This window comes from Lathyrus oleraceus, chromosome 4 (genome assembly GCF_024323335.1).
Source record: "Lathyrus oleraceus cultivar Zhongwan6 chromosome 4, CAAS_Psat_ZW6_1.0, whole genome shotgun sequence".
NCBI classification, from domain to species: domain Eukaryota; kingdom Viridiplantae; phylum Streptophyta; class Magnoliopsida; order Fabales; family Fabaceae; genus Lathyrus; species Lathyrus oleraceus.
Window position 1 is genome coordinate 497,552,573 of NC_066582.1, and position 11,534 is coordinate 497,564,106.

Below are 11,534 nucleotides of genomic sequence, written 5' to 3' on the forward strand. Positions count from 1 at the left end.
GAATCTGCCAAATAGGTTACTGCCTTGACTGAAATTTGTGATTCTGAAGAAGATTCAGATTGTGAGGAACTCACTTTTGAGGAACTTGCTAATTCTTACAAGGAGTTGTGTCTCAAAAGTGAAGAAGTGTGTTAACTGGGAGAAAATCAAAAGAAAGTTATTGCCCAACTACAAGCTGAAAAATTGGAGCATCTGTCTCTCATCTCTGATCTGAAGGATGAAGTTGGATTGCTCAATTCTAAACTTGACAATATGAATAAGTCTGTAAGAATGCTTAACAGTAGTTATGATGTGCTGGATGAGATTCTTCAAACTGGTAAGAATGCTGGAAATGTTCAAGGTCTTGGTTATGATAATCAAGTTGTGATGAACAAAGGAAAAAGGCCTGCAATGAATTTTGTTCAACCTAAAAGAAAACAGGAAAAAAATATGTCAAATCAAATGTCCTAACATCAGCAAGGACATCAGGATGATTACCTAGGAAGCAAGACCCAACGATGGAAGTGCCATCATTGTGGGAGGTTTGGTCACATAAAACCCTATTGCTACAAACTATATGGCTATCCCAAACCCGCTTCATAATCCAGAAGAAAACAAATTATTGTTAAAGCAAAGAAAAAGTGGATTCTTAGAAATGGTACATCTGGACTCATAACTAACACCTCCCTCAGAGCCTTTGCTAGAAAGGACTGGTACTCCGATAGTGGTTGTTCTAGACACATGAATGGTGTCAAGAAAGTTTTGGTGAATACTGAATCATATTCCACTAGCTATGTCACCTTTGAAGATGGATCAAAAGGAGAAATAAAGGGTGTTGGAAAGTTGGACTATCCAAGACTGCCTAGTCTTGATGATGTACTGTTTGTTAAAGGGATGACTGCTAATTTGATAAGTATTAGTCAACTATGTGACCAAGGTCTCAAAGTTAACTTTAGTAAATCTGAAAGCTTGGTAACAAATGAGAAGAATGAAGTTATCATGAAGGGAGCCAGATCAAAAGATAACTGCTACCTGTGGACTCCTCAAGAAACAAATTGTTTCTCCACATGCTTAACGTCAAACAAAGATGAGGCTAAGTTAAGGCATCAAAAGCTTGGCCACTTACATCTGAAAGGTATGAAGAAAGTTTTGTCAAAGAAAGCAGTCAGAGGTATTCCCAAGCTGAAAATTGATGAAGGAAGAATTTGCGGTGAATGTCAAATTAGGAAGCAAACAAAGACGTCACATAAGAAGCTCCAACATCTGACAACTTCAAAAGTTTTGGAGCTTATTAATAGGGACTTGATGGGACCTTTGCAGGTTGAAAGTCTTGGAGGAAAGAGGTATTCCTATGTTGTTGTTGATGACTTCTCAAGGTTCACCAGAAGGGAAAAATGTTATCGGTACTAGATGGCTGCATAAGAACAAGTCAGATGAACAAGGGGTTGTTACTAGAAACAAAGCCAAACTTGTTGCTCAAGGATACGCGCAAATGGAAGGAGTTGACTTTGATGAAACATTTGTTCCTGTGGCTCGCTTGGAGTTTATCAGATTGTTACTTGGAATGGCATGCCTTTTAAAGTTCAAGTTGTTCCAAATGGATGTTAAAAGTGCCTTTCTAAATGGATATTTAAATGAAGATGTGTATGTGGAACAGCCAAAAGGATTTGTTGATCCTACCTTCCCAAATCACGTGTTCAAACTAAAGAAGGCGTTGTATGGGTTAAAACAATCTCCAAGAGAATGGTATGAAAGGTTGACTGAGTTTCTCATCAATCATGGATATAGAAAGGGTGGAATTGATAAGACTCTCTTTGTCAAAGAGAAGGGTGGAAAACTTATGATAACTTAGATCTATGTGGATGATATTATATTTGGAGGGATGTCAGATGAGATGGTCCAACATTTTGTCAAGCAAATGCAATCTGAGTTTGAAATGAGTTTGGTAGGTGAATTAACTTATTTTCTTGGACTCCAAGTCAAACAGATGGAAGATTCAAATTTTCTTTCTCAAAGCAAATATGCAAAGAGTATTGTCAAGAAATTTGGATTGGATAATTCTAGTCACAAAAGAACTCCAACTCTTACTCACTTGAAGTTATCTAAAGATGAAAAAGGCATAAGTGTTGATCATAGGTTATATAGAAGCATGATTGATAGCCTTCTATACCTTACAGGAAGCAGACCAGATATAACTTTTGTTGTTGGAGTTTGTACTAGATATCAAGCAGAACCTAAAGTGAGTCACATCAATCAAGTAAAAAGGATTCTGAAGTATGTGAATGGCACGTGTGATTATGGAATGTTGTATTCTCATGATTCAAATTTCATGTTAGTGGGGTATTGTGATGTTGATTGGGCAGGTAGTGCAGATGATAGGAAGAGTACCTCTGGAGGATGTTTCTTTTTGGGAAACAATTTGATTTCATGGTTCAACAAGAAATAGAATTGTGTATCCCTATTTACTGCTATAGCTAAGTACATAGCAGCAGACAACTGCTGCTCTCAACTAATGTGGAAGAAACAAATGTTGACTGAATACAATGTCACACAAGATGTTATGACATTATTCTGGGACAACTTGAGTGATATTAATATCTCCAAAAATCCTATTCAGCACAGTAGGACTAAGCACATTAACATCATGCATCATTTTATTAGAGAACTTGTTGAAGACAAAGTCATAACACTTGAGCATGTTAGCACTGAAAATTAACTTATTGGCAAAATAAATTAGCCCTGATAGTGATTCTAGTGAAAAAGCTGAGGAAAGTGTCCCTGAGCATGCTGCTCTTGAAAGAAGGAGTAAGAAGAAGGCTGATGAATGTGTCCCTGAGCATGCTGCTCATGAGAGAAGAAGTAAAACGAAAGTTGATCATGTTGTCAATGTTGATGAACTAACATCTGATGAGTAACCTCTTACCAATATTGTGACTCTTGGTATAGCTAAGAGACTTCAGAGACAAAAAGGAAAGGTTGCGGTGTTTGAAGATTCTCCCCCCAATGAGATAAAAATAAAATATGGTGGTATGAAAAGCACTCCCTCTAGAAGTTCCATAGGAAAATATCCTGTTGGTCTTGCTCGATCATGGAGTAAAGTTGTTACTCCTACTAGGAAGAGGAAAACTGTCTCTTTTAGTGATTCTGAGTTTGAGGTCAAAGAGGATGTCCAGGACATCATACCTATAAGAAGATCTGCTACTAAGAAGCCTCATGTTGCTGTGCCCGAGGCTCCACTAGACAATGTATCTTTACGTTTTGTGAAGAATGCTGAAAGGTGGAAGTATGTTATTCAAAGGAGGGTAACTTTGGAGACGGAATTGGGTAACGATGCCCTAAAATATAAGGAGGTTGTGGAGCTTATAGAAGCTGCTGGGTTGATAAAGACTGTCACAAAATTTGGCCTTTGCTATGAAAGTCTAGTCAAGGAGTCTGTGGCGACCATTCCTGATGGGTATGATGATGTGGAAAGTGCAGACTAGAGAAAGGTGTATGTTAGAGGAAATGTCGTAAGATTTTCTCCAGCTGTGATCAACAAGTTTTTGGGAAGAACAGAAAGACCTCAAGCTGAGCTAGAGGTTACAGATGACCAAGTGTGCAAGGACATAACTTCCAAGCAGGTGGTACACTGGCCAAACAAAGGTAAGTTGTCTACTGAGAATCTAAGTGTCAAATATGCTATCCTTCATAGGATTGGGACTGCCAATTGGGTGCCTACTATTCACACCTCTACCATCTATACTAAGATTGGGAAGTTTATTTATTCTATTGGGACAAGAAGAGCGTTTGACTTTGGGAAGTAGATTTTTGAACATGTTTTGAAACATGCCTTCTCAACTGTTGTGAAAATACCTATCTGCTTTCCATCTCTCATCTGTGGGATAATCTTGAACTAATATCCTGGAATCTTACTACTTATTGATAGTGTGAAGAAAAGGAATTCTCCTTTATCCCTCCACTACATTTTTTTTTGCTGGAACACATGTCCCAGATATTGTCATGACATCTTCTCAGGTACCTGGCCCTGCCACTTCCAAGAAGAGTGTTATTGCACAACTGAAGGGGACTTGTAAAGAGTTGGAGGACTCCATCAGGTCTAGCACTGCTACAAAGATCAAACTTGAAAAATTGATGAAGGATTTGATGGAAGAAGAGAAGAAGAAAGCTGAACAGGGTGGTGAGGACAATGGAGGAACTGATGTTGAGGACTCGGCTAATGGCAATGATGCTGGCACTGATGAAGATAAAGAAGCTGAAGGAGAAGAGTATGCTACGACAGACTTAGATAGTCAGGAAGATATCTGATTATAGTTTTATTTATTTTGATTTGGTTTTGTGTTGTGGTCTCTGACCAGGATTTTAAGCACCCGTGTGTTCCCTCTTGTGTGTGCTACTTAACTTTATGAATATGGTTTCTTGGTTTTGGTTAACTGCTTACCTTTTTCATATTATGGCTAAAAGGGGGGAGTAATGTCTTGTCCTCTAAGCACTAACCACAAACTCCTAACTGTGTTTGAGAAAGAGGTCTTGTTCTGGAACTTTTGGGCTGCTGTGAAGTAATGGCATCCATGATGTTCTGATATTAATATGTCAAAAGGTTTGTTGTTGTGTGAGGCATAATCTTTTTCTTCTACTATAGATGCCTCTGATGTTTGAACTTGGATAGGTCATATTTTTGTTGGATAATCCCTTGAGAGGGAGTCCTGTTTATGTGTCACAGGGGGAGGACATGACATGTCTGCTTTGTATCTGCTTGATTGCTTCTGTTGTGTGTGTTTGTTGTTTTTCAAATATGTTTAGTTCTATTGTAACTTGGAGTGTGTGCATGTGTGCAAGATTACTTGGTTGTTTTAGCCAAAATTTTCCAAATGGGGAGATTGTTAATTCTCTGGTTTTATGATTGGCAATAATTTTGGTAAAACTAACTTAACAGCGACATGTTGAACAATACGTCCCAACATATGAATCCGACATCTTGTCTGAAACATGTTTCCTCTTGGTAACGGTTGATTGTTTAAACAAATTACTGGATATTCTATGAATATTAAGTAATCATATGTTGCGTCCAAGATTTAGGAATCATATGCTATTTGAATTTAAGTTATTTTGTTTTCTAAATGTTGAGACATTTTAGGAAAATTTTGATTATTAACCTAAAGTTGTGTAGCTGTTTCACTGCGTGTAAGAAGCCCAAATCCAGTCCAAATTGTGGCTATATATAAAATTACTCAAACCTAATTGGAACACGAATTAAATATTGTGTTAGTGAGTTGTTAGGGTTTGAGTGTTCATGTTAATTGTGAGCCTCTCCAATATCATCTTGATAAAATAGTAGGATTGTCTCCATTGAGTTGTAAGGTCTGTCAATCCCTCATAAGCTTTTAAGAATTAAGTGATTGTGTGTCTGTGAAGTGTGACTTATGAATCTTTTGTAATTGTCTTGATTTATCATTGTTGTGATTGAAAGGTAAGTGATAAGGGTCTCATACCTAGGTGTGTCTTAGGTAAAAGTTAAGCACGGGTAGTGATTAGGGAGTATATTGTAAACTGGAGATAGTTTGCTGAAGGTCTACAAACTGATGTTATTTATGGGTTTCCTCCCTGGCTTGGCAGCCCCCAGATGTAGGTGTTGTTGTACACTGAATTGGGTTAACAACTCTGTATGTTCAGTTTTTTCTGTTCTCATATCTGTATGTTATATTGTTATTGTGTTTTGATCATATATTAGTGTCTCAGTATCTCTTAGGAGATTTGATATCTGCTTACCAGAATTTCACATATGAACCTTAAGTCAAAGGTTGGATGAAAAGATAAAAATGGGAGGGAAAATTTTGGGGTATGACAGGGAACAATGAGAATTTAGTGTCCCTATACATAATGGTGAAGGTGAGGAAGTCAAAAGGGGGGAGGCAATGCTCTCTAGTATAATAGCTGCCCATTTCCCACACTCATAGAAGAGGCAATTGTTGTTACTGCTTTCTTGGAGCCTAATATCTTGGCCCAAAAGACTATTATAAATACCTCAACCCTAAGGTAGAGGAGGGACATCAAATTTATTCATAAAGCACCATTATACAGAGCTTCTCACCCTTCCTCGTGAGCTTGCTCTAATACCACAACTACCCTAAAACTCTCAGATAACCCTACACAACTAGAATAATATTACTTGGAATTGAATTAGGTAGTTCAACTTTCATTAAAAGTATTGTTAATATTATTGGATATATGGCATAAATATCTACCCAAAAGCAATCCTTTGTCTTATTAGCATTCTAAAATAAATTTGACGGAGGAAATGGCATCGATTCTGGAGGCTTAACCGAGCCTCAATTATTTATTCTCTATTATTTTGCCACATGTTAATCTCTTTTATTATCAGTTAGATGATTTGTCAAGAGATGCATATCCAATGTATATGATTTATTATTTTGAAAGGTATTCTATTAAATAAAGGAAAAAATAGTGTATTTATGGTAGCATCTAATTGTTGTTCTAAAATCATAACCCATATAACTCTTCGTTATCTAAATATTATTCAATTTAAGGAGGAACCAACCAGATGCATGTGTGGAAGCAGTGATGGAATTTGAATATTCACTTTCAGAGGCAAAACATGCAAATAATGAGCTAAATGATCCTGTTGCAAGCTCTTTGCATGTTGCATCTTTTGTAGCTAACACAGATATTAAGTCAATCAAAATGGAGGTTAATAAACAATTTGGGAGAAAACATAATGATAAAGAATAAACTGAACTATTATACAAAAAATGAAAAGGTAATGAGTCACCCACAAATAATTGAAATATGTTAAACTACCTCATTATTATTAAAATACCAGCTTATTGAATTCATGAAAACACTAAGACTAAAAGAACGTTGGAACTTCAACGAAGTATCCTTGTCGCCGACAAGGTTATTGAATGATGGACCTCTACTAAAGGATCATTGTCGCCCTACAAGACAATTGTACATTGGACTTACACTAAAGGGTCCTACCCTCCCTATGAGGAAATTTTATGTTGGATCTTCATTGATTGATCCTTGTTGTCGTACGAGACAATTATACATTGGACCTTCATTGAAGGATTCTTGCCTCCCTATAGAGAAATTATACAATGAACATTCATTGAAGGATCCTTTCCATCCTACGAGACAATAATACGTTGGATCTTCATTGAAGGATCCTTGCTTCGTTACAAAGTAATTATACGTTAGACTTTCACTAAAGGATCCTTGCAGACATATTAGAAAAATTACTACTGGTATCCTCGCCAAATCAGACTCAAATTAACCGCAAGCATTGCTTAAGGGACTCATCCCATGAAACACTAAAGGGACTCGCCCCAAGAAAACATTGTGGGACTCGCCCTACACAAGTCTGCCCATGATGGAAATCTACTCAGCCAGGGTGATATAAAATAAAATGCCTTAAAACTAATTAAAATTACGAAGAAAGAAATCCAAATGAAATAAGGTAAGTTTCCACGAGGTTCGAAGATTTTTGTATTTGCTAAAAGTATAATATGTAACAACCTCTAGCTGTGTAGGATTGTCTGAGAATTTTAGGGTTATTGTGGTATTAGATCAAGCTCACACAAGAATGGTGAGAAGTTTGTATATTGGTATTTCATGAGTGAAATAGATGTCTCCCTCAACCTTAGAATTGAGGTATTTATATGAATCTCTTGGGCCTGGATCTCAGGCTTCAAGAAAGTAGTTACAACACTTGTCTCTCCTAGGACCGTGGGAAATGGGTAGTTATTTCCCCTATTATAATGGAGAACGTGACTTTTCCCTTTTGACATCCCGTCTTTCACTAGTATAGAGAGACACATCATTTCCAACATTTTCACAAACAATCGAGTAATATGGGCAACATGCGGTATAACTAGCAAATACGTGCATGTTGTAATAGATAGGTGCACATAATGATAGGTGGATGACATATACCAATATAGTCGGGTGATGGATACTAGCAACCCACCTTTAGTGAATCTCGTGTCACCTTTGCAAATATAATAGTACAAAAATAAAGAACTAAGAGTTGAACAAACTCGTCTTTACGAAGTCTCACATTAGGAACTCTACTCAAAAGTCTCGGCTGTTTAGCATCTTTATTACTTAGTTGTAAAATTAGAGGACAATTTTATCTTCTTTTTTTCCTTTCTAATTATTGGTAGCTATTTGAACGTTTTCGTGTAACTATATATTTTTGGTAGGGATGGACAAATATCAACCGTACGATTGAAACCGACCAACCCGTTGTTTTTTTTATACAAACGGATCGGGTCAGGTTGAACCAATTGCTTAATTTGGGTAGCATATGGTTACTTCGATCGGGCTCAGATGATTATTTTGGACCTGTCAAAAACTAAAACCGACCGAATCCAATTCATATTTATTTATTTTTATTATTATTGGATTAACTCATTATAAAAATTGCAGTTCAGAGTTTTGTCAAGTTATTATCATTTTAATAATCTAATGGTGACATTGTCTATTCACAATAATACAAGACATGTAATATGAAAATTTTGAATGTTATTTAATTTGTGGTATAAAATACGATAATGATCAAATTAATATGAAATGATACCGAAAATATTATCCCGTAATAATAATTTTTTTCAATAATAAAAAAAATTATTCTTCTATGGACTATTCTAAAATTTTGATATTTTGTTTTTAAAAAAATAATAAAAAATATTATGAATTTTATAAATTAAAAATAGACCATTTTTTATGACTCTAGTTCAATAAATATTAAACCGACTAAACTCATATGATTTTTCTGTCAAACTAATTTACCGGAAATAATCTAAAATCAAAATTTTATTGCTTGAAATTTGATCTTAAAAATAAAATCGCAATTTGGGTCGGGTTTAAGTTTTGGACTTGATATTTACCCAAATCGACCGATAACCCGTTCCTAATTTTTGGAATCGAAAGTGGTATATATTGAATTTGAATCCAAAGGGACCCTATCATTTGACTATTAAGAATTTTCATGAAATGACACACTATTTTTTCTCCTTAATGTGGAAGCATTATCACCACAAGATTCAAAAACCACGTCCACAACATAAGCTGCTCCATTAATGATTGTTTCTTTGACACGTTCAACTTCTTTCTTCTTCTCTCTCTCGCATTGCAATAAATCATCAATGTGTAATTAGTATGACAGTACTCTTTTTGAATTAGACTTCAAAACTAAAATGACTTCCAATCAAATAAAAATAATATTCTTATACACATGAAATTAAATGTTGAAAATGGTGTATGTGTTGGTACTATTTCAATATTATTGAGACATGATATTAACATATTCTGTTTGTTGCAAAAGTTAGTTAAAAATGCATGGCATTGTATAGCAGTATGCATATATAGTAATAGTAGTACTGAATTGAACCATGTTTATATACTTTAGTTTTTGTACAAAAATCAATTGCAGATAGTATTATTATTATTATTGAGTACATACACACCTGCAGCTTAATCCTGAAAAAGTAAATAGCAAGTCAGCCTAGATGCTGATTTCTTACTATGTCTTTTGCCATTGGAGGTTGTGCATCAATCACTCAAGTTTTCTAGTATAATTCTAAACTCATCATTAGTTTAGATATTAAGCATACCACTCTCTCTTTTTCATCCTTCTTTTATAAGATTTTTTAAAAAAATTATCGAATAAGGACATTTTTTATTAGACGAAGGGATGAAAAAAATTTATTGTTAAATTTTTTAAATAATTAATATATTTGTCATATATATATATAGATAGATTATATTAATTATTGAATAACTTTAAAGAAAAAATTTAAGTAATATTATGTCCAAAATCAAAAACAAAACACTACAATCAAATGCAGCACTCTTAAATAAATTTGAATTTTTAAATGTAATTTATAAGATTATACTGTTCCATCATATCGCTCAATAAAAGGGATTCAAAATCAAACACTATTAAAGACTATGCACAAAAGATAAAAACATTTGTACTCTCGAGCATAGACAATCTCATTCTCTGACTTATCACATACTATCTAGATCAACCAAAAGATTCAAACATGACACACCGTATTTCACGTGAAACAATTATAACCACCTTTGTTATATAAAGAGAAAAGGTTGATAGCATTTTACAAGTAATTCAAATCCATTATTATTCACTATTTTTTATTTTTTTACTGATTTATGTGTTAGAGTGTTAGCCTTTCTAGACACACTTTGTATATTCGTATAAGAAAGTTGAATGTATCATATCAAAAGTTTAATGATCAATCAATCTCATATTTCTCATTTCTTATTCTCTTGTGAAGATTAACAAATCTGAGAAGTTTGATAATGTCAAATTCATTATAACTTCAATAACTTTAAAGTATTTAAAAAGGGTTTGAAGTGTGTTAGATAAATGATTAAATTTGAAAACAGGTAACAGTAATGGTTAATTTTAAGCATAAAGTATCTATGTTAATTAGAAGAACAATCACATGGGGTTGAAACTTTAATGCAAATAGACCAAAGCATTTACACTAAAATAATGAAACAATAGCAGTTGCACTTGTTCTACAAGGTCATTTTCAAAAGTTCAAAAACGAAATAAAAGGTATTGTTTTTGTAAAAGCAAGAAAGCGATTATTCAATTAAGCAAAAATACATAAAATCTTGATATATATGAATTAATCATGACGATCATCTGACCTGGGTACCACTGATCATCAAACAGACCAAACTCAAAACAGATTGTGGGTCCTTCAAATTTAATGTTTTTCTCTGTTTCAGATTATTATTAACCTTTGCTGCAATTCTCACCCGTTTCCTCTGTCCTTTTTTTATGATTTTTTCTTTCTTACTTTTTCTAGCTATTTATTTATTTATAAAAATGTTGTTAATTAATTATTGCTGCTACTGCCTATATAATGTAGCCTGCTACTACCCAACATGACACTCACCTTATATATCCTGCCTTTCACTCTTACTTTTTGCAGAACTAAACAAGGGTAGTTGGGCCATTTGAAACTCAGCCACATAAACAAAATATATTAATCATATCAAATTTAATGACTTTATTTAAGTAAAATTTCTTAAAATCTATGAGCATTGTTAGTTGGTAAAAGTTTGACTCATTTTACAAAAGTTTTGATATTGTGATTTCTTTTTTAAAAGCAAATTTGGATGAAGAGATGTACTAGGATACCCCAACCCAATTAGAAAGAAACATAGTGATGATAGTAGAATAGTGTAGTGATGATAGTAGAATAGTGTAGTGATGATAATGTTCAGTTAATCTGAATTAATTTTTTGATTGATCGCTATTCTCTTTCTTCTCTCTAAATTCGAGTGAATTAACTATTAACTGGTTTCAAGATGATTTATGTGAACAATGATTTGAGAAACAAAGAAATCTATGAAAGTAAATTGAAAAAAAAAAGAGAAATTAAAATTTTGGGAGAATGAGAAAGAAGATAGATCAAATTTTGCAAAATTTCTCTCTACGTTTATTCTTACTGAATTTCTCTTATTCAACACATTAGAATAATAGGGTACCTCCCTATTTA